Here is a 25,033-nt window from a genome sequence, read left to right on the forward strand (position 1 = left end):
AGCTGTTCACACTGAATGACAAGATAAATGCCTCTGTATCACATAGCACTGCCATTGTGCTTGTTACTTCTGGTTTGTGACCTGGCAAGTCATAGAAGAGCATGTGCAATAGGAGGTCAGTTCTCCTCACCCTTGCTTCCATGGCATCTAAAACTGACTGGTGGATAACAACCCTTCTCAGTGCCCCACTTACATTTTCTTTAAGGGGCTGGCACAGGAACAACTTCACACCAGCCCTCCTGTTCAGATCACAGTACCTGATGGCGTGTCCATGCCTGAACTGTCCTTTCCAGGGAGCAAAGAGAATCCAACACCTTGAAGAAGTCAGTTCTTATGGATGTGCTTTTTCATTTCTGTTTGAAAGACCCTTAAAACCCTGGTGTGGATGAGAGAGAGGAACTGGAATAAGCAGTCCGGTGAGGAGAAAAGACTCAACAGGGTGACAACAGTAGTTGTGCTCTGCTCTGGGGCTGAAAAGGAGGAGAGGAAGGTGCCTACCCTTGTGCAGTTCAGTGCCAGTGCCTAGGACCAAGAGAGCAGCAACAGATGAGGGCTCCTTCCCACATCACATGCTGCAGGTGCAGGAGATGGGCTTCAGAGAGACCAGCTCCCAAAAACATACCCACAGCGATGCAAGGTGAGGCCCAGCAATGGGCAATTTCCAGCCTCAGCTCCACAGTCAGCCCTGCCTGTGTTTCCCTTCACAGTCATGACCATGTCACTCTCCCTCTGCAGCCCCATCCTCTCCCAGCAGCAGTCAGGAGGTAGCAGCCTCCAAAGACAGGCGCAGCCAGCTCACACCCCCCAGAGCCATGGTGAGATCAGCGCATTGTTACCCCAGGGAGCTTGTGAAGCAGGGTGCAGTCAGCAAAACTGGAGACTTGACATTGCTGTTGCTTGTAATGAATCTCACAAATAGTGAAAACTTAATTAATAATAACACTTGGCACTGCTATGCTGCTTTTACATTTACAAAGCACTGTGTAAACATTAACTAATTAATCTGCTGTACTTAGCAATTATATAGTGCTTTATATTTTCCAGCTCCTGTGCAAACATTAGCTAATTAATCTACTTAATTATTTCCATGTTTTATACTCTGGAGCACTGCATACCAGCAGCACAAGGAAGAGGCCTTAGCAGGGATACTTTTGAGTGGCTCTTCAGCATTTACAGTGCCTGCCACGTTTTGGGGCGACACCTCCAGCAGGCATAAATACTGCCAGCAGGGCCGAGGATACAGCAAGTCTCCAGGGAGCAGAGGCAGAGCCTTCTACAAGTTATTTAAAAACCATAAGGGGTTCAGAGCACAGCTGTACGTCTACAAGACCTGCTGTGCAGTGAAAGACTAAAGTTACTCAGTATATAGTGCATATCAAAGGGAAATATAAAAGGCGACTTGATCACAGCCCATAAGCCCTGATACAAGGATAACACTTGAGATATTTAGATAACATCTAATTAGATTTGGCACCTGAAAGAGACAAGTAGGAAAACTGGAATTGAAATCTATTTTTCTACAAGTGAATGTGAGCAATGCCGAGCCAGGGAAGATCATACTGAGGGGCAGCTGAAATGGAATTTGGGAACTGTGATTCTGTGTACTGCTCTAATTGCTTTGGGCTTTACTGTTGCCTCAGATTTGACCACTTACAGAATGCACATTGATTTAGTTAAAGCACCTTGGCTTAAAAAAAAAAAAGATATGCACAGGTATGAAGCATTAATTCCTGGGGAAGTGAGGGCAGACTCCAGACGCACAGCGTGTGTGGCAACAGTACACTGCCTCTCCCGCTACATGGACCTGGGAGATGAACTGTCCTGGTACAGGACACAGGGTGACCAGGAAATTAGACAATCCACCCTAATTACCAAAGCTACAGAAATATGAAGCATTTTCCATCAGAAAAGTCCTGAAAGGACTAGGTTTGCCAATCAGACACTCTCTAACCAAGTATTAATGTACGCTCACTCATGCAGAGCTGTATCTCTCTGCTGCTTATTGCATTTTAACATTGTCAACAGAGCTTGCTGAAGCACTCACAGTGCTCTGCTGACCTCTATTATTTATGATAGCAGGTGAAATTGATTGTGGTTGAAAGATCCTTACTGGAATAAAATGAGCTTCTCTATTATTGCCACACACACACAAATCTCTGTTTTCCAGTGATCCCCCATAGGGAGCACTTGCCTAACCTTGAGTTCATGACTACAGATATCTCCATCTGGCAAAATACAGGTGACTGCATTGTAATGATCGTCAAGTTACAGGAGAGCAGAGGTCAAGTGATCCTCTCTCTGTATGACCACATGGAAGGTAAACTGTGGGGACAATGTAAGGTTTTCTGGTGTTTCTAGATGGATAAATGATAAAGTCTCCAGAAAAGCAAGTTGACATCATTTTTGATACTCTGTCAAACACAGAGCAGAAAACATGCTCTAAGTATTAATGGGATTATGAAAAGATGAACAAGACAAATGAGTCTTTCAGAAACTCTACCTCCTATTTGTCTTTCCTTTCTCAGAAAATCCTCAGCTACATATAATTTAATGAAAGAACTTAACCCACTGCAACAATCCTGGAAGAAGTCTTACTGTTGGTTTGCTGGTTTTATCTCTCTCTTTCCCAAGAAATGCAGAGCTCTGCCCATCCAATAGCCAATAGATTGAATGAGCATCCCCAGCATCCCCACATGCCCATTTGCCTCGGTCTCCTGGAGGGCAGACCCTCACCTCTACCTGCACCAGCTCCTAGCACACGCTGTCCTGCCCTGAAGCACCAGCCTCTCTGAATAGCTGAGTCCTGGTGGTGCTGACTTCAAGCTACAGGACTTCCCTCCCCGGCCGTGCATGTCAATGCATATCCAAAAGGGAAAGAGGTAGGCTTGGAAGAAAAGGAGTCATGGAGGGTCCTGCCCACACTATCCTGCAACAGGACTGTAACAGAGTGAAGAGAGAGGAAAGCCCACCCTGGGACACCCCTTACTGCCAAGCCTCATGCTCCTGCCCCTGAGGCCAGTTTCAGGTGACCTTGTGTGCTCTGTCCCAGCAGTCTGGGGCAGCCACGTGCTGCAGAGCCCTAGGAATAGCCTGACTGCTCACTTACTGGAGCAAACAAGTCCTCCAGCATCCATTTCAGGTGATTTTCCAGTAGTCTGGACCATATGATAGAGCATGCAGGAACCTGAACTGCTCTGCTCATCCTGCCTGCTGGGCAATCCCTTTTCATGCTCTCAGGAGGGCTGCTGAGTGTGCAGTGTCTGATCAGGTCCTCAGAGGGCATGCAGATAGAAGGGAAGTTGGCTGTGACTCAAGTCAGTCCACCTGAAGGGACAACTGCAGTGTGCAAGAAATATAAGAGTGAACACCCACGCTGCCCCAGAGCCTTACAGGTGCTGTGGTGGGCAGAGGCGAGGACATGAGACGGAGAAGGGCACAGAAAGGACTATTGCCAAGCTGCTGGTGGCAGACCGATGTTATCAGGCAGCATCATTATGGAGGAACCTTGGGAAGCCTTGGCTTACAGCTCAGCTCTTGCTGGAGAACCTGCTCCAGCCTTGATTCCAGTCAGACTCCCCACCCCTCCTGACAGGACACTAACCACCAGGCATGATGATCACCTGGCTCCTTTACTGCACAGCATGCCTCTCAGAGCCCGGGAGGATATGTCCTGGTGGCATGGTCTTCTGCCAGGTGCAAAGATATCCCTCCAAACACAGCTGGAGCACTTGGTCTTGGGGAGAAGTAGTCTCTGCCACTCAGGAGAATTTCACAGGAACAGAGACCCACTGGTGATGGAGCTTGGGCCCCCATTTTCACATTTCTATCAATGCCACAGTGAACTGAGGATTTCTCTTGCGCTGGTTAACACCATTTTTCTGTTCTTTTAGTTCTTTTAAAATCCCTTGTTGCTAATCTTCCAGGTGCATTCCCATTCAGTTGTATTTTCGTGGTGACCTTTAATATTAAGGAACATTATTAATTCTTGATTTATTTAAAGCAGTCTATTTTGACAAGATTGCAGGAGAAGACACCTCTCTGCTGAAGGGTTACAGACAAACCATTAATTAAATGCCAACAACAGAGCACTGAAAGCTTTCCAAATGTCCACTTAGGAGTCTCTCTCCCTGCTCCTTTCTCCCCCTTCCCGTTACAGAGACCTTTATGTGAGGTATGGAAACCTGACACACTCAAAGGAGACAGGAGCTCTCTCCTAACATGGTCTCCCTGAGCTTTTAGTCTCTGGGTAACCTGGACATTGAGCATCCACTCATTACTTGCCCATTTAACCTCCATTTGTAAATAGACAAGGCCTGCTTTCAGTCTCAAAACTGCCTTCCAAGGATCAGCAGACTGGATTAGCCCAAGTCATGTCTCTGGTCATCAGTTTGGACACCACAGCAGCTGTTTGAGCAGCAGCTGTAACATGCCACAGAAGGAAAGTACTATGTGGGTCCAGGGGCAAAGGTAGGACAGCTGGGCTGCAACATCTGCTACAGCAGCCTCTTTTCAGCGTCACTCTGCAGCGCAATCTGCTGCATGATCTCCAGTCTGCTTGCCTGGACCAGTACCCTACAAACTTGTGCAGTCCTGCGTTCCCACTGCTTACTCACGCAGCAAACCTAGGGTTTAAACCATGCCCAGCAGCTGCTCTCTGCCCTCTGTTCTTGGGACATCCCATCTGCCCATGCCAGGTGTACAGGAAAACCAGTGAGCACAGCTGGATGAGAGAGAAGCAACCCATGGTGCTGTGACTGCTGCTTTTGAGGGAGTCAAGGGTGAAACATAACTCCATCAGCCTACAAGGAAAAGAACCAATTATCTGGCAATTGTGTGCAGCCTATTTCAGTGGGAGGCTCATAACCTAACCAGTCCTTGTAGTCAAGGGGAATAAAATATATGCTGATATCAGTACACAGAGGTTCCCACTGGAAGCCACTTTCACTGCAGTGTCGTGAATCTTTTCAGAAACAGCTAGAGAAGACTCGTTCTGTGTATCAATCTTCCTGGGGAACAGAGCTGACAGTGGTCATACATAATAATGCTTAAGTCAATTCACATGCACAGTCAGTGTCTGTCTACAAGTCTTGGCCCTAATCAGTACATTAAATAGAAACTTATGACTAATAACTCTGAAAGGGCCTCTCCAGGGGCAAAGAAATGCTCCTCTTTGGCCACTGTCAGCTCCTCAGGCATGTGCTGTAACAGCACGCTTTCCCCTTGGGTCCAGAAAGGGAGAATGGAAAGTTATAACTCTTCTGTTTGTTTGGCTGACACATTTTTTATGAGATGAATTCTTTACTTTAGGTTTTGACAGTGATTCTGTGACTTTATGTCTGTCCTGTAATCACAGTGCCTCTCTGGAACAGGAACAAAGAACATAAAAGCTGCCAGTTTAGCCAGATCCAGGTTGGAGGTGAAGCAGGCATCCTGCCGTAGCCCTTCTAAAACTGCTCTGGCTGCCCTCTGCTCGGGCACAAAGTGTGCAAGGGCGAGCTGGCTCTTGAGCACAGACTTCTCCCCTACAGCCGCAGGCCAGCATGGACAAGTGGACCCTGCACTGTGCTGCTTGCTCCTCATGCCATGAGAACCCTGGAAACTGCATGCTGAGCAGCAGTGCGGGCTGGGAAAGGACCGGGCTATCAGAAAGTGAGACATTCATTTTTCCAGCTTTGGGTATTCTTGCTTCTGACTCAGCTGTGCTCACAAGAGATGCACCTACCAGCAGCCTCTACATCCACAGCTTTGCCAAGAAAACAACACACAGCTGCTCTGCTTGAATAAAGTCTGCTGGACGAGCTCAGCCTTCCTCAGCAGGCAAAGGTAACCTCACTGCTCTTCCAGGAGCAGGCATGCAGAGCGTTCATCCAGCCCCTCACTAGTCCGGAAGGCTCCGACCAGCCCAGCTCTCTGCACAGCTGATTTCCATGCATGCCCTGTGGAGATGCAGCTGAGCTGAGCTTGGTCAGGGCAGAGTGGGTCCCAGGATCCAAACAGCCTGGGCAAACCCTGGGGGTGCAGGAGGAAAGGGCGAAACAGAAGACCATACCACAAGCAGCTAAGAGGAGCCCATGGCTTCCAGTTGTGTTCAGGACTCCTGCAGATCCAGTGCAGGCAGCACTTGGAGGTTTTCTCCCTAACCAGAAACCTCCAAGAACAGAATTAAAGAAATATGTTTTCTACACTTCCACATGCAAATGCCCAGAGCAGATCTGTCTTTGCTGTTCAGATGCATAGTTTTTATTGCTTGAAAAATTGGGATATGGAAAACTATTTCTTTCTTGAACAAAAAAACATTGGAGTTCGCTTCCTCACATTTTTTCTTTTACCTCCAGCTCCCTTGCTTCATAAGCCAGCTGACTTGAGGGATCTCCCTTTTATTCCTCAAAGGGAGAGCAGAAAGGCAGGCGCTGATCTCTTCTCTCTGGTGACCAGCAATAGGACCCAAGGGAATGGCTTGAAGTTGTGACGGGGGCAGTTCAGGCTGGGTATCAGGAAAAAGTTCTTCACCAAGAAGGTGGTCGGGCCCTGGAACAGGCTCCCCAGGGAAGTAGTCATAGCACCAAGCATGCCAAGAGTTCAAGAAGCATTTGGATAACACTGTCTGACATATGGTCTGATTTTCTGGGTGTTGGACCCAGGAGTTGGACTCAATGATCTTTGTGGGTCCCTTCCAACTCAGGATATTCTATGATTCTATGATCAGTACCTTTATTAGGGCTAACAGAAGCGTCCACCTCTCTTTTAAGCATTTAAAAATGACCACGTATACCAGTGCTTTCCAGATGGTGCTGAGCTGCTGGGAGCTGAAATGGGCACAATGGTATGGAGCTGAATGCACAAACCCAGATGAATAAAATCCCCCATCTTGTGCAGATATCATCGGCACCAGACACCCAAGTAGGCATCATATGCTCCAGTACTGTTGGGACTGTTCACTACATGTGCAGGAAAATTCCTCTAGGAGAAACATACTGCAGTGGGTAGATTTTACCGGGTAACAGTTCTCCTGAGACACTGTTTCTCTCTGAGGTTCTTGGTATTTTTGTTCGTGGTGGTGTTGGTGTTTTTTGTTGTTGTTGTTTTTTGTTCGTTTGTTTGTTTGTTTTAACAAGTAGCAAACCACCTCAAAACTCACCCTGTCATCAACATATAGAGAAAATCTGGCTATCAACCTCCTGTTCACCCCCTGTGCACAGACACCAGTCGTTATAGTGTCTGTGGGAGTCACTCATTTAAATAATGAAACACTTATTTGAAACTTGTTTGAACTTCAGTGAAGCTGCCAGAGGAATGTAGCATTTGAGAGAGAATCTAGTATTCACCCTTACTTACCTTGACATGCACTACACTGAGTGATTCACAGGTGGGCAGTGCATGGTGGGGCTGGCAGTAAGGTTATGCAGGATGCTGTAGAGGTAGGCAGCAATGCAGCAAACCAAGAATTTGACTCAGTGAGACACTGCCATGACTTTTTGGCAGATTTATAGGAGTGAACTGTCCTCCTAGATCAAATTCTTCTGAATTATTCCCCATAAAGAAGGGAGATAGAAAGGAAAACATTTTAGAAAGCAAATCCTGGCTGCCTCCACCATCCCCACCTCTGTGTGGCTGTGATGCTTCTCTCACTAGGAGCACATGGGAGATTGCTGGCTATGTCCAGATCATGCAGACAGCAGCTCTGAGCTAGGACTCTCTGTGGCATTCCCCATAACACCACACTGAGGACAGGAGAGCCTAGAAGGGGAGTCTAGGCTGTCCAAAGCCAGTGCAAAGAGCTTTCTATACATTTTCTACAACAGCTGAATCACAGATGGTGCTTCATTAAGTTTGAGATTCATCAGCCATTGTTAGTGTTGTGCTCTGTAATAAAATAATCATTTAAAGACAACACCTATCAGAACTAAGCAAGCTCACCGGCTGCTGGGTTGGACTTCCCCACAAGTCCTGGCAGACAGCCTGCTGCCTTCCGGTTCTGACAGGCAGGGCAGTGATGGGAAAACCCTGGATGGCTCTTTTTGTTGTGAAAGCACTATATGAAGCTGCAAACCTATCTGTCACCTTCCAGTACATTGTTTACCAGCTCTCCTCAACATTCCCCAAACAATATTTTCTAGAGACTGTAATTCAATACCTCACACCCCTGAGCTGTAGCATCAGCCCAGAGAGCGACATGATGCATGTGTCACATCCCTCTGGGGTTTGGGCTGGGGAACTGGTTTGTAGTGTTCCAGCTGTTAATTATCCCTCAGCTTTTTGTTATTCTCATCCCAGCTGTGCCTCAGTATTTATCATATGGGGCTACATGCACTAAAAACATTCTAATTGCTTTAAAGTATAAGGAACAATTTACCCCTTTTTTGCAACGCTAGACGGCTCAAGAGATCAAATGGCAAGATTTGATCAATAAGGTGCTCACTAGATTAGAGGCACCAGGGCTCAGACCTCAAAGTGCATATCTGTGAGAAGTGCAAGCGAAGGAATGCACCGAGAATGTTAAGCACAGACACACACACAACTTCCATCATTCTCCTTTCCACATCCCTTCCCCAGCCACCACCAGAGTCCCAGAGATATCCTCAGATTAATCCCTGCACTGAGACGAGTGCTGAACAGAGCATCTGAAGGCAGTGCAGCCCAGGCCCAGCTGTGTTCTGGGCAGAGCTGCTCCTGCTGCTCCCAGCCACAACTGCCTCGGCTTTGCTGGGAGCTGGCACTCAGCGAGCAGCGCCCAGACAGCACCACCGCTTTCTTGCTGGGGAGCACCATGCCAGTCCCGATCTGATCCAGCTCCCCAGCACCTGCACAACATGGGACAGTGGCCAGGGAACCTCCTGGCCCAGCAACAAACCATCCCCAAGCCACCCAGGCTCTTCCCCAGGAGAAGTGGGGAGGTAGCCTCCTACTTCTTCTTCTCCTTCGGCTGTTACCCTGCTTTTCCAACTCTCATGGTCTCACACAGGGAGTCTCAGATTCTGCCGCTCCTCAGGATACTTCTTTTTTTCTATATATTTCTACAGCTCTCAATCCCAAACCTTTTGTAAATGTGGAGTATAAATGCTAAGGGCAGCCCATGTGCCTTTTCACAATGTGCACCCCAAATGACTAGCCAGTGATACTGCCGTGGAACTTAACAATGTATTTCTATTGAGCGCGTATTATGCCTACATATATGCTACAATGCACCCTCCCCTTTGTCACAACTTCATTACTGCTGCAGAGCTTTTTCATACCTGCAATGAAGACTTTCGTTTGTTTATAATGACCACTTGGGTTCCTTGTGAAACATGCATCCTGACAAAACAGTCGTGATGTGATGTACCCAGTTCAGGATCCTCACAGACTCTCCATCCCACTCTCCTCCTGCACAGGCACTGCGCAACACCCAGCTCCTTCCAGAAGTGAGGGACAGTGGCTGCCTGCAGGCACAGTCTGCATGGGGCCCTGGCACTCTCAGCACTGTAGAAACATTACTCTTGGCAGTCCCCAGGAAACGGGGCAGCAAATACTCTTATGCCCACTTTGTTTCCAGGGACCATATGCAGGTAATTAAGACCCATGCTGCCACTTCTTGAGCTGTGAATTGCTGATATTTAATGACATTTCCCAAATATTTTAAATAGAAATTTCAGGTCTTGTTCCTAATCTGACATTTATCTTCTATTAGCATGAAAACAAATAGAAGGGCCTGAGAATCATTGCTTATATTATAAATGACTTTACTGTTGGTTTTATTACCTTCCCCATTAAGCTGTCACAATCTGTGCCTCTTCCCATTTCTGTGATGACCAGCCAGTGAAATCTGTCATCTTTTCCTTGTGATTTATACAGGACCCTAGTGATAACTTTATTCTTGTGGAGGATAATTATCAGCTATATTATTAAGGTTGCTCAGTTGCCCTAGGGGATAATGTGTCAGAAAGGTTAAAATATTGACAAGCAATAAAGCATGTATTATAATTATACAAGTGCCAGGATAGATAACTGGCTGTGAGCAAGGAGCTGAGCTACAGTTTTGCATTCACTCAGCACAGACAGTAATAGTATGGTCACATCTTACACCTTCCACTGGGACTGCAGAAGTCTAGGTCAGTTACTTGGAGGGCAACAAAGAATATGTCTTATCCCATTAATATATATTGATCGCTTAAACCTAGATGACCATGACCTACAGCTGATTTACCATTCATAATTGAACAGGGTGTGGCAGTTGAAGTGGACAAGGTTTTTCCACAATCCTTCGACATTTCTTCCCACACACCCCAAAGAGTTTGTCTTCACAAGAATGGCAAAAGGAGGAAGAGCAAAGAATTGGCATCTCTGAAATGAAACACGGATTTCTTCTGGGATTGGAGCAGCAGGTGAATGCCTTATTGGGCAAATGGTATATAGGTATAATCTTAAGGACATCACTGAGATGGATTGTCCTTTGGCTCAGGCACTAACAAAACGAATCACTGAATAACTTGGCAGTACATCTGAATTGAGACTATAAACCTAACCTTGGTCATTCCTCCAGATCTACTATTGTTACATCACGAAGAGTAGACGAGTGACTCAGGAGCTCATAAACAGTTTCTCATGGAAAGCACGTATGCTAGCCAGATGAAATCTCTCTCTGAAAAAATGTGGAAAAGTGGTAGATTTAACCTACTTCAAAATGTCATTTTTTGAAGGAAAAAAAAAAAAAAGTCAACACCACAATACACATTTCTTTCTCGATACTTAAAGGATGTGTTTGTACTGTAGAAGCATTTTAAACACCAAACTCTGGATTGGGCTTTGGGCAACTCGCTGCAGCAAACCCTACCAGTTCCCCCCTAGTATAATCATAGTGAAAGTATATTATGAACTATAGATAATCATGACCAGAGAAGAGCTGTAAGATATTTAATAAACTACATTGGTTAACTTCACTATGCAAAGGAAGTGCCAAAGACTATAGAAATATTGTTTAGCTCAGCTTCATCTATGTCTTTCTGGATACGTCCAGGGAAACATAATTCTTGTAAAGGATGGAGGTCCAGAAGACAGGGGTCAGAGTTCTAGCCCAGTCAGCAAGAGCCATCTGGCAGTGTTTCCATGAAATATGGGCTTGTACCACTCTTTCACTGACCCTTTGAACAAACCATGGACACTGGAGACAGCATCTAAATGCTATTAGAGCATATCCTTTCTCCGCTTGCTCTAAGAATAAACGTGAGAGCACACAGCTTTCTTCTTCTACCAAAACTAAGAAGCCTGATGCTGTAGATGAAGCCCTATGCTCATGAGTAACACAGTCTGTTCCATGCTGTACAAGGATGAGCCGAAGATGAGCAGTGAGAGCTGCAAACAGGAATTCATTTGGTCCATGGGAGCTGAGTGCATTTCAGTGCCACACCAGCAAACGGGGAACAGATTACATAAATGCAAGTGAATTAAAAACCATGATCTCAGGAGGGCAACAGCTGTTGCATGCAGCACCTGCTCAGCCTTCACCTTCAGATCAGCAGGAATTTTAAGTGTTACTATTTACAAAGGGTCATGTCCACCTTTTGTTTGACTGTAAATCTCTCAGACTTGCTTTGTAAAACAGGAGTGTGAGAAGTCAGGAGTGACAGAGGCACTCTCTCCCTCTGTCTCTCTCTCCAAATATGTTCCTTTCTGATGCATTATAGATCACCTCCACAAAGAGAATACATTTGTGTTATGGAACATGAATACACCTTGCAAATAAGTAACTAAGACACATGAGCACTACATGTGTTTGAGAGCAGGAAATTTGCATGTACCTGCTCCAACCATTAGCTGGGCCTGCTAAATTGCCCCTACAGTCCCCATTAATGGTCCTGCAATGCCCAGGAAGAATGGCCTGTGCAGAGCAGCCAGGGGAGTCTGGAAGTGCTCATTCTGCACTGTGGATGAATTTGTGCTGTAGCAAGGAAAGGGATATTACCTGCCGCAGTGCCCTCCCTGCCCTCCGTCAGGTGGTTATCTTCTTTCCGTCTTCCCCTCCGGCACTAACACTGTTTGACCAAGTGTCAGCAGCAGAGCATTTGTTCTCCTGTCTGTATGTGGTGGATATCTCCTGAATTCCTGTCCCAGATTTGCTTCAGTGGGCTGTCCTAGCTCCCTCAGGAATTTGCTTTATCAACCCAGACAGTTCGGAGTGTCCTGTGCCTTTCAGGACAGCTCTCTCTATGTACAAACTTGATGATCGGTGTAGTCAAAGACAAGTCTTGCCTGAGTCTGAGTATGCATTACTCTGAAACAACAGCCTAACTTACAAAAGCTATCTGAAGTGACAGTTCTGAAGAAGGGTTACAGACAGACATTAATATGGAGTGCAGGCAAAACAGGCGGCTGTTTCACATAGCCCAGATGGACAGGTGCTGTGTTTGGGTACCTGTCTCCCCATGTCCCCTTCTCCCCATGTCTTGGGCAGCTTCAAGCAGAGCCTCAGGCAGGGACTGCTGCTGCTGGGCTGCAGGACAGGAGGTGCAGAGACCTCACTCCGCCCCCACGGCACCCAAGCATCCGGCAGTTTCATGGACTTGGGGTAGTGTGTTGGGTAGGGCATGGCACAGGGACTGAATGTGCAATAGTTAACTTTAACACAGCAGGAAAAGATGCCTCTTTAAGACATGCAAGGGAAATCATAAACATCAAGTCAAAATAAGTGGCTATTCTCCCAAGCAACTGTATATGCTGTTTCCACTTTCTTTCATGTAATTTGTCCAATGGCATGCACACACATCACACGCAACATAGAAACTCCTTCCCTCCCTTGGTGGTCTAATGGAGCTAACCACAGCCATAACACAAGGGAAATGCACCTTCCAAGGTGCAGACTGCCTGTGTGAGGCTGCGGCAGCTGCAAGCTCCTAAACTGTTGGCACTGCTGAGCTGGAGACAGGTCTCAGCATGACACCCCCATGAGAGACACAGTGGCTGCTCAGGAAAGTGAGAAGTTAACACAGGGTGTTTTTACTACAGGAAGCAAAAGCACAGATCACACTACCTGGTAGAAGTTTTCCTGTGCTTGTCTTCTTCCCATTATTAAAATGTCCAGACGAAAACAAGGAGTGAGAGGGACTGGTGTCAACATGGAGAAAGCACAGAGAGAAGCTCTATATATTCTGTCTCCTACCAGAAGCACAGGAGGATGTATTCTCTCCCATACTTTGGAAGAAACCCTCCTAAGAGGTGTTTACTGACAGAGAATTAGGGAATACAGACTCTTAGAGGCAAGCATGTTTAAATAGCACCATTCCTAGCACAATGCATACAAATGCCTACTTAGGCTCTCTGAACACCAACATGTAGAATCACAATACTTTGCAGAACACCAGGAGACTATCTCTACAGGACTATTACCTCTGACTCTTGACAAAACATCCCCTGCTGTATTTTCTCCCTGTTGTGCTTTGCAGATGCTTCCTCTTTTAATTTGTCAGAGACAAGCAGCTGTAATTCTGAAAATAACACCCTTCGATAACGCTCTGTTTACTGCCAGATCTCCTTTCTCAGCTATAGTTATGTTTATACTTGTTTATCAGAAGGGAAAACTGCAGCCCAGGCCCATGGTTCAGGTTAACCTCACAGATATGCGCAAAATAAAAATCGACTTTGCACTATTCAAAGCTCTGTAGCTACAGAAAGATGGGAAACACAAAGTCTTATTTTAGCTACATATCATAGCTTTCCAGTTGTGATAACTTTGCTGAGGACAAAGGAGTTTTCTACTCCTTACGAATAAAAAACAGATGGCACAAATTTTGATAGTCACTTTCACAGAACTGAGAATGCTTTTGTAGTGCTGGATCTGTTGTAAGCTAGTTAGCTTCAAAGGTAATCAGATATTTAACATATCAGTAATTCAATGTGAAGAGCCTGGGATGAATGAAGTAACGAGCTTGTTAATTGTCAGCTATTTAGCCAGAAAACAATGTGGGGAGCTATTTAAAGGAAGTTATGAACACAGTATTTGCTATTTGGGGCAGAATGTCACTGGCACGCCCAATCTCAGTTTGCTCTCTCTCCTGGAAGAGAGACACCCAGCCCCTCCAGACAGCCTTTCACTGATGGGGAAAGTCATTCTATCATTTTTCATTCCAGGCCACTGAGCCAGGCACAGTTCACCATGAACAGGCACTTTAGCAAGCCAAGCCCATCCTCACCAGCACACTTGGAGCTCTTAGTTCCTTGTCTTCCCCATAGCATAAAAAATCCCCCGCTGCAGTGCTCCAGAGGGTTACAAGAGGCCTTCAGTAGACCTCTTCCACCTGCTGTTCTGGTTCCCAGGCTAGATTCACCTATCATCCTTTCTCAATCTCATACCAGTATCTGCAGATACATATTCCTATACCTCTCCTTAGCCAGTCCTGCTCCTGCTTTCTCAGCCCGTGCAGGACAGTGTTCAGGAAAAATTGCTCCATCCTTCCTGTTTCACATCTGCACTACTCCTGTTGCAAACCATCATGCTTGCATTGCATCAGCCTCCCTTTACAATCCTCTCAGACCCAGCTCTTGTTCACCTACAGGCTCCTATCTCATGCTCTCGTGTTCCACAACAGGAGTATATTATGAGAAAAAAGGTCCCTGATCTGTGTTTTCCTGTTTGGGTAGGACTGTGGTGCTATTATCAAAATAAGCTGTTTCCTTTAGACCACTTTCCCCTCTTAGAGGCAATGCTCTGTGGCCCAGGAGATGCCAATGGTTCCCTTCCATTTCTCTTAGCCAGTGAACCAAAATGAAATAGTGGATCTGATCCTGTATAATGAATGAACTGGACCTGGAAGCCTAAACCTTTCCAATTATTGCCGTTTCCAGCCAAGTCCTTCTGACCATCAAACACCAGAGCCTCAGATTTCTTCAAAGAAAGATGCACAGCTGTGCAAGCCAGGCAGTACTTCTCTGCTCCCATGCTCTTTGTAGCAACCACTGTTCCCTCATTTCACCTGGGTATCACCCTAGACCTCCTCCTTGTATCTGTGATTTTGTGCATTAACTTTTTGCCTTCATAATGCAAAAATTGCTGGTGTTTGATGACTTGGAATAGGATGAGGAGATAAGCAGGTACCAGTCAGAGAGCTAATAAACTCCACACACGGTGTGACTTGTTATTTACTTTGGGAACATGAATTTCAGGAAAGAGTATCTTGTGCCTTCTCCTAATAGCAACTTTAAAAATCCACCAGGGATCAGTTTGATGCTTTGGAAAAGGTTAATGTTGTTAGGGATTTACAGCTATATTTGAAATAGTTTAAACCATTATTTTTATTTCCTTGAGTAAAATGGAATTTCAGTGAATTGTGCAAAGTTAGATGGTCAGTTTGTATATGAAAGAGGTCATTAAAAGCTTGAGTAGTTTTAAAGAGAGTCTAATTCTGTCTGTTTGGCAGGGAGTGGGAAACTGCTATCACCTCTGGGTTAGCTTCTCCAAATAGATCCTGAAACTGCCTTCCTGTACTCTCAGTACAATGAGAACAAGCATAGCTAGCATGCCATGGGAGTGCAAAACTATTCCTGTCCACCCTACCCCTGTGCCACTCTCACAGGCCGACTGGCCTCTCTCACACACAGCAGGAAACTGCCAGGAAAGCAGGAGCTACCTCATGCATCCTAGGAGCACCCACAGCGCACAGAAGGCAGCGCAGAGAGCTCCAAGCGCGGCGCCCCATCCTGGCAGCTGCAGAGCTCTTGTGCCCCACTGAGCCTTCACATGAACTGCTGCCAGCTTCTCAGCACCAGAGCGGGCACTCATCATCCCGTGGACGTCTCAGGTCTCCTTACGCTTACCAACACCAGGAAGCTGTGCCCTCTTGAGGATGAGGATTTTGTATCTCAGTTTTAAGTTTTTGGGTCTGGTGAATGTCCCATGTGCCTACACTGCAAGTGAACACCAGCATCCCTAACAACTCCTCTGGTTTTCCCACTGTTGAACACAAATCCAAGGTGTTTTCTCCCCATGCACAGCATACCACCTTAGGCGCTGACATCGTTCTTCAGAGAAGCATCTCCAAGCTCCCTGACAACATGTCACTAACCCCCCCCCCCATCCATGGCAGGAGGTGTCTTGTGGAGAAAAATGCTGACAAGGTAAGTCTATGTGTAGGCTGTGCAAGAATCGAGTAATAACACTGCTTCTTGCACACAACAGCAGAGAAGTCTCTGCTTGAGATATTTGGCATTGGCCACACATTGCTCTGAGAGCCAGCAACTCTTTCCTGTGGTAGAAGTTCAGGGCATTGATGACTCCTGATGCTCATCTCAGGGGTCATCTGCTAGTCTACAATTGGTCATTTGTGCAAAATACTGTGACAATGTCAGCTGTAATTGCATCAGTCATGCCACACAACAAGACAAATGTGACTGGAGATGGCGTGTCAACATCAGAAATTGCTTAAGACTGAAAAGCAAGTGGAGGAAACAGCAATCATTCAGAAACAATCATTGTACTGTGGTAGGAATAACAACAGCTCTCATTTCCTACACACAGTTCTCCTGGGAAATGATATAGAAAGCTGCCAGAGTCTCCTCCCTTTCCCATGGGATACTATCAGACTGAAAAATAAATAAATAAAATAAAACTCAGAAAATGTGTCCCATTTCCTTTAGAGGTTCTGAAGATATAGGATGCACTTGTCCTGGACACAGGAGTATCCTTTCTGAAGTCTCCACTCTTCACAGCACACAATAGCACACAGATATCTGCCTCTACAGAAAGTCCAGTTCTGCTATATAGTGAGTAATTCTGCCCTGCCAAATTCATGTGTAAGAGAGAATGCAATGACTTGTCCCTGTTTCCTTCAGTGAGCTGTGAACAGACGTCTGATACAGCCCTGTGAAAATGTCGCCTTGACCGCACATGAGATTGGCAAGCCTGTGCTGAAATGACTTCACATTATACCCATGGGAAAGGACAGGGCAGGTTTCCACCTCAGCAGACTCTTAACCTTGTACCAGAGCTGCCTAGACCAAGTAGAGGGTGTGGGAGGGATTCTTCTTACTAAAATTAAATAAATCTTATGTGAAAAATGCCATTTTCAATGTCTTGAGCTGTCAATTGCAAGAGAAGGAGATATTGATTTCTACAGAAACTTTATTTAAGTGAGTGACCTATTAAATGAAACTTATTTGACACCAGATGGCTCTTGCAATTTAATTCCTGAATGAAGCGATGTCTCCAAGGCTTTATTATGTTCTTTATCTTGAATGATGAAAGGCATTTTCCTTACAGCCATTTGCACCTGTATCCCAGGACATTTGCAAACAAAGTCCTCCAGAGAATCCAGAATGCTTATACCTCCCATTAGCGAACTCCAGCCAATAAACAGATAGTCCAGCACATACCAATCCTTAGGAGCAAAGCTAAAAGGTGCAAAGAGACAGAGAACTGCCAGGCTCCAGCCTCCCAGACTAATGAAGGCGCTAAGGAAAGCAGGAGGAATGCCAGGACATCAGCTGCCACAGGCTCATCAGCCCTGGCCCTAGCAAATGCTTGTGGTCAGAGAAGTGCAGCTCCCAGAACTGAACAACCAGGGTGACCTTTCAGTCCTCATCGCAGAACTCTTCTTCTCAAAAGCATGCCTGAGGCTATGGAGCCTGCATACCACAACACAAGCATTCCCAAGAGTTGCCTGCAGAAGCCCTGGGGCTGCCTGGCCTCACCAAGCTCTCTCCTCCCACCCTGGGGCCATGGCAAGGCATTCACCCAGGTGAGCCCTCCTTTAACATCAAGGCAGTTACACTCATGGCTTTTCTGTCTGCACCAAGGTTAATTCCCTAGGAATGGTCTGCCAGTAAGGGGCTCCTGGGGACATACACCCAAACCCTTCCCTCACAGGCAAACTTGCCCTGGGGCCTGACCGTCACCCTGTCCTTCCCCAGCACCCACTGCCAGCCACAGCTTGGGCTCAGCATCTGCCACCAACAACCAGCCTTGGCAATCTGCACGAGCCACCAGTCCTACAGAGCAGACATCAGCAGGATGCTGCCTGAAGAGGAACAGGCCTGTGATTTACAAAAGCTGCAGATAAACCTCCTAAGCCAGCAATTCCTTCTACATGCAAACTGAACTCATCATGGTGGCTTTAGATTTGCTGCTTCCCAGATGCCTTGCAGCCTCTGTGGAAGGTGGTCTCACAAAGGTGACATGGGTCCAGGAAGCATCAAAACAGACACTCTGCCACCAACATCTGCACCCTAGAAAAAGTAAGTCTGTCACTGGCAGTCCCCAGGAGTGTCAGCCACTCCCAGGCAGCCCCTACAGATAAAATCTGCCACTGTGTGGTCCATGCCCCATCTCAGAAGGTGGCAGCAGCTCCTGAAACAGGCCACCACAGGAACAAAGAACCAGCCTCGGAAGGGTGAAGGAATTGATCACTATCAAACAGGTGATGCTACTACCTCCTTGACTGTTCCTTGCAGTATCCCCCGAGACCATCAGTTCTCTAGGGCAGGAACCATGTCTCCCAGAATGCTTGGGCAGCATCTGCACTTGATCTCACTCATCCCCTTGCGTGCACTGCAACAGAAACAGCAAGCAGAGAATGCACCAGTGTCACATTAACAGGTTTTCATAAGCAGTGAAAGTGAGAAGCACCCTGCCACTGAGGCAGGGAAGCACTGGGAAGAGCTCATCAGTGCCAGCAGCGTGCTCTCTGCAATGCTTTTGTGATGGTGTTGATGCTATGCCAGCCTTCTGGAGGGATGCTCAGGCTCTAAAACCTCCTGCCTTTCCTCCTGTGCATTTCTTTCCACAAGTCTCTCAAGGCAAAGCTAAAGGTGGGAAGAGGCATTTGCTTTACAATCCAGCCCACTCTGCACTGGCCATTGAAGTCCTTGTTATCTGGCTGTGCATATAGAGCTATCTGCCATGCTTCAGAGACCACTCACTTCTGTTTACAAAAGCTTTTCTGCAGTTTGTTCTTTTAAGAGAAGCCAATTTATTTTTATTCAAAATCTATAAGAAACAATTGAATAGTGAAACTGTCAGATTCTGTCTGTTCTATCAAAATGGTTTAGTCGTGTCTGAAATGCCAGCACCAAATAACAACCCAGCTCCTTTGCATGCCCACACTCCCAAATGCTTCTGCTGCTGCTGGGCATCGTGCAAGCTTAGCAAGCACTAAGCTCTGCAGCACAGCAGTAAGCTCTGCAGCACACTCCAGGACGCACCACTTTTACAGAGAGCTGAATCCTAATGGTCCTTCTCACTCAGAAGCCCTTCCCAAAGACCCTTCATGGGCACAGACCCACAGTTATTTTGTGGTTTTAATCTCTCTCTTCACCGAGACCAGGAGCTAAGTCTGTCCCAGTTTCAGGAAGCCTTCCTGCAGCTTCTTGCCATGCAGCACTCACAGGAGGACAAGGCAAAGCACCTTGCCTGTGTACAGGATCCTACTATGATGCTCTGAACCACGCGTGGGATGGGCAAAGCCACACCTTGTTTGTGCATGTGTTCATGGGACTGCTCCAGGAAGTTATGGGGCTTAGCAAACACCTCAAGGCTAATGATGGAGACAGAAGCAATGGCCGTAAGTCTGGGGAAGATGCCAAGCCAGTGGTACTCCTTCCTTCTGGGAGACCTCAGCCCATGGCACTGGATGCTGAGCAGCCCTAGGGAAGTAAAGTTGCCATCAACAAGCCAACAACACACTTACAACTTCTTGATCTGAGCAAGAAGCTATCTGACAGCTCTTCCCAGTAGGTGTCAGCAAACATCCCATCCCAGGGGCAGGTACAGCAAGCAGAGGCCTCTGTGTAGTACGTCCCCCTTACAACATCAGTGCAGCGTTATGGCTTCAAGAGCACTCAGCTTTTTCCTCATTTCTTATCACAAGCCTACTGTTGTCCCACCTGCGTCCTATAAAGGGGCAGTACAGCCCAGGCACCAAGTGCTTCCTCCTAGCAGGCAGACATCCAGACTGTTTCTATAAAACCACTTCTTATATTGCCCCTAATTCCAGTTCAGTCATGGCAGAGCAGCCCAAGGGATGTGAATGCAATTTTCTCATTGAGTTACACTAAATCCTTTGGGGAAGGAGCCAGAATTATGTAGAACCCATAAAAACAAAAGCAACATTACTATTCTGCATTTGAACTTTGTTATTATTTAGAGTTAACCTTTTCTACTTCTAAATCATAAACTCATTTTACATTCCACCATCAGATATGGGCCATAAGCTGCAGGAAACATGAGATGACTGTTTCATACTCTCATGAGTTAAAAGATAACGGGGCACCCAGTGGTCATTGCTCCTCAAAACCAGACCTAGAGCAATAAATTCACTGAAGCACACTAAACTATAGTCCTTTTGTTAAAAAAGGACAAAACAATGCAGATGAAAAGAAACATGGATTATACCGCAACTCACCCAGCTTGGCACAGGGTGCTTCATTGGCAGTGGACATAAAAAGCACTCTCATTGCAGCAGAGATCCTCCCACTGTCATCTCCATCAGATTTAAATGCATCGGTTGGAATCTAGAACATAAGTACTTGTACAGTAAATACTACAAAAATTGGAAGGCTACATGTAAAAAAGATCTGCTCTCTGCTAAGCTGTGAGAGGCAATACAGCCTGTAAGCAGCACTAGAAGCTGGAAGGACTACTCTCTTCCAAAGCAATGTGTATTAGTTTTTATTCCAGGAATGGAAAATGGACTTGATGAACAGAGAGTTATACTATGACCCCTTCCATGTTCACTACCTGCAGGACCAAGTTACTGAGGGCTGGAAGCAGCTGCCACAGCCACAGCTCTCATGTCCAATCTCTCAGCTGAACAGCAGTGTGGCATTTCCTCCACTCTGAACAGCCAGACTGCTGCACCTGTCCAGCCCCAGAGTTGCACTCCTGTGGCTTCTTGTACCACAAGAGTTAAGGTAAGATCATTTCAACCTTACCTTGGAGGGAGGAACAGAAGTGCCAAATATAGCCTCAAACGGAACAACAAATTGGACTGGTTTGTCAATGTATGTTGATGGTAGTTTGATTTTCCCAGGAACCACAGCCTCACCTGTTTTGATGGCAGTGCACCTGCACAGACTGCATGGACATGGCTGTGCAGGATCCTTTTCAGCTAAGCTTTGATGGTATCAGTATCTAAACTGCTTTGAAGCATAACAAGGCTTTCTGGCTAGTGCACTGGGCATGTGCTCTCTCACAGAAAGCAGCAACAAGTTTAATCATCCTGTCAGTTCAAAGCAGCAGCTCATGCCACAAACCAGCAATTTGCTACTAAAACCAATTCCTGCCAAAGGTATTGGTACACTGCTGGAGCCTCCCTGCATACAGCTGATGGACTGCCACAGTGATCTCTCACAGCTCTCTACAGATAACTGAAAGAATACATCCTTAAAAAGAAGTTTCCCTCATCTAATGTTTGTTTTCTGTCCCTGCTCCCTTTTCAAATGCCAAACTCTCTTTAAAAAGAAAGCACACAAGACAGAGTTTAATTTATAAAACACTAATTTCCTTCTGAAATTTCAGCAAAGCTGAAGCTTGACTTGAAAATTAAAACAAGCTGCATTTAATTCCCTTCATGCCAAGTGTTACTTTGGGAAAGAGAAGCAGTCATAAACATATTCACCTGTAAAAAAAAAAAAAAAAAAAAGATAAATAATTCAAGAGATTTAAAAATAAATTCGCACTTTAACAGAAACAGACTTCCAAGCTTCTTTTCATCTCTTCTCAGCAGCACCTTGCTGTAATAGAACAGTGATACAAATATAACGGGAGAGAGAACACAGAGCAGGTTCTGGGCCCGTCTAGCTTTAAAACCAAAGGAGTCTGTTTGCAGGGACAGAGTCCTATGAAATTCATACAGAGGCATCCTGGATTTGCAGGTACATCTAAAGAAATTAAACCCTTGATATTCTGGGAAAATACAGGCTTTCAAAGCATACAGGACTGTGTTCTGTTGAATTCCTGATCCAGGAAGGGGGACTCTACCATTGGCACACCCTCTTGGAGGACCAAGCATTTGCACTGGTGAAGGTACATTTTGCTTCTTGCTTCCAGGATCATATTTATACACAGCATTTGTCATACGTTAGGAATCTTCTTTGGGTGGAAATTTACTTCTTATAACCTTCATAGAAAAACTGCATTTCTCTTTGGTTAGAAAATGGCATTTACCTAGTCTCAGTAGCTAGGGAGAGCATGGCAGCAAGGTGACATCAATCGCCTTGCCAGGGTTTCCCTAGTTTTGGCAAAAGTCATACTTTCCACTCTCAAGCAGCATCTTGGTTAAATACACCTACCTCATGTAACATGAAGAGTGAAACTACCTTCCAGCCAAGAGCAAGAAGCAGTAATTCCTGGCAACTCCATCTAAAGCAATGCTATTATAATGTTCTTTAGGGCAGTTTCTGTGCCCGAAAGAGCATCCCAGTCTCATTGACTGAGACAGTTAGATACTTCCATGCCACAAATTGTTCTTATGGAAGTACTAAACACTGCCCAATGACTTTGTGCTGAGTCCCCTACCTTGGCAGATCTCTGGCAAGATGACTTCAAGTGCTCATCCAGCAAAGGAGAATGTGGTTTCCAGAAAAAGGCTGCATTTCATTCCTGACAACACTAAGAGTTCCTGATATCTCTTAGTTCAGCACAGGGTACACATATTCATGTTGAAAAGCACTTTGCTTAAATGTTACATCAGCCGAATCTCTCCAAAGCGTACCTGCCAAAGTACCCAAAGTCTTTCAGAAAATGTTTCCAGCATGTGCTGGCAACAGTAGGCTTGCAGGGCCCAATACTCATTCTTCATGATGTGGACCTGGTCGAGCAGAGAGACTGCCAGGCAGGTCCATGAAGGGATCTTGCCAGCATCTCTTGCTGAGACTGTGTGGGATATCAGCATTCTTTGGGCCCGTGCAAGCCAGCTCACTGGTGGCTGTGACACGGAGGATAAAACTGTCTCATGAGCCTTGTTCCCTGAAAGCATTTCTCTTTGCAGTGGTTCCTGGGAGAAGAAGCCAGAAGACCAGGCAACAGAACATGCGACCTATTGCTACACCTCCTGGGTTGTGTTGCAGGAGAAAGCGAGTCCAGACCATAGGTGTGCTGAATTCTGGAGATCACCCAGGAGCTGAGTGAGCAGAGACTGAAGAGGGATTGGGAAAGATATGCTTTGGACCTAGCACAGAGGCAGGGTGGATGTGGAGCCTGACACAGAGCACGTTGTTCATCTGCCGAGAGTGAGGAACAACAGCCCCACCTCAGCACAGCACGTCAGGACCACCCCCCGTCTGCTTCAGCAGCTTCCCCTCCTCTGCTTGGGAATAGGGAGAAGAGCTTGTCTTTCAGAGAATTTCATTTCTTGTCTTTTGCAATCTCAACAGCAGGATGGAAGCAGATAATGTACAATTTGTTTTAATTCATCTTTATCTTATCAGTCTTGGCTCTAATATTGTAATAAGCATCATTCTGAAGAATATAGTTGCAATGGTGCAGGATGAGACTCTGCAAACCCTATTGATTACATCACAAGTCATCGCTATAAATACTTGAAGGAGAGAAAAACCCTTGTTCTCTCTGAATATGTTCATCTAACAAGGTGTGCAAATGAGAGTGAGAGAGCTCTAACAGGACACAGATGCTAGAAATCAAAGCATTTAAGCTGTTTAACTTTGAGCTTAACATCCATTAAATAGAGGACTCAGACTATTAAGAGTGAAATACAAAGGATTCTGTGTGCAGGAGCCTCAGAGGTATAGTTGGTATGTCATGGAGAAAGCACTGTGTTCCTAAACACTGCAGAGAAAATAGGGTACTTTCTACAGCTCCTTTTAGGGCCAAGAACTGAAGCAAATGTAGAACAATGAAGTCTAGAATTTCTGGATGCATGTATGTGTATGGGCCATTGGGCAGTATACTGCAAGGATTTAGGTGATCGGCCAAGGACTGTTCTTGCTTAGTGCTATCTCCTGCATATTTCATATAGCCAGCCATATCTTGCTTGACCAAGGGTCAAGCTCACATAATGCTCTTGACTTTTCATATGAGTTCATTCCTATGTATCTATATTAACTTTACCAGACACAAAACCTGATCACACAGGGTGGTTGCTGAAAAAGTGAACCCACTGGGCTGCCGGCCACAACAATGAGCCCAAGACATTAATATGCACAAACTGTTACTAGAAAAGTGCTGCTTCTGTAAGTAGGAACAAGCCTCAACCACGGCCCAATGCTCCATGGTGCCTGGTGGTTCCCCTCATCCTGGTCGCGCTCTGGGACTTTCCCTGCGGTTTTCAGGCCTTTCCACATCTGGAGTGGTAAAAAACTGCATTGTATTTATTGGATACAGCGTGGATTCTTGCCAGCCATGAACCCCAGACCTTGTGCCCCATGCACCGTGCTGAGTGGAGGAGAGCTCTGACAGCATTTACAGACACGAGAGCACCACTGCAGCAGAGCAGCTCGTTTACACCCTGCTCAGTATTCCAAGTTTGTCATTATGTCAAAAACTACGTTCTCACTGTGGAGGCAGCAGAGAGAACAGGGCTGTCTGGTGGTCCCTGGCCTGTCAGCTCTTGGAAAGGAACCTGGGCTCCTGCTTTTCTCCAGAATAAAATCCAAATGCTGGGAGAAGATGATGCATGCAGTCAACACTGCCATTAGCAGCTGAGGGCTCTTGCCAAGTCTGTCAGGGTGATTTGCACGGCCAGTAGGCTGATCTCCCAAAAACAGGGCCTGTGGTCACAAACCCTGTTTCTTTCCTTGCCTATAGGAAGCAACCTTGATTCATTCATTCAGCTTGTATTGATCCTCTTTTCTTTATTTTTATGAGAAATGAATGGTGAGGAGCTTTTTCTCTGTTTAAACTTGAGGGGATATTGTTCAAGGACTTGCTGTGATGTTTTTCTGTCTGACAGCTTTATTGGGTAATAGCCACTGATGGTATATGTGTGCACAGACAGTCAGACCTTTTATACTATGTGTGTTCCCATAAAAATGATTGGTTTTAAGGTGTTATTCTAGCATTGTTGTGATTGTACCATGAGACCAAACAGCCAAAAAGGCAGATGTGAACTGAAGG

The 25,033-nt window shown here is 45.9% G+C and overlaps 1 long non-coding RNA gene across 1 annotated transcript in view; it reads right to left on the reverse strand.

The window, feature by feature from the left end:
- The window catches only part of LOC308178379, a 36,455-nt gene extending 13,504 nt beyond the window's left edge, over nucleotides 1-22,951 (reverse strand). Inside the window, exons 1-3 of the long non-coding RNA XR_013939715.1 lie at nucleotides 21,006-22,951; nucleotides 20,364-20,472; nucleotides 11,939-18,511 (exon numbers count right to left, since the gene is read on the reverse strand). This is a non-coding gene — a long non-coding RNA (uncharacterized lncRNA). The remainder of the gene's footprint in view (nucleotides 1-11,938; nucleotides 18,512-20,363; nucleotides 20,473-21,005) is intronic.
- Nucleotides 22,952-25,033: the final 2,082 nt, after the last annotated feature.

This window comes from Anser brachyrhynchus, assembly GCF_964034855.1.
Source record: "Anser brachyrhynchus genome assembly, chromosome: 15".
Taxonomy (NCBI): domain Eukaryota; kingdom Metazoa; phylum Chordata; class Aves; order Anseriformes; family Anatidae; genus Anser; species Anser brachyrhynchus.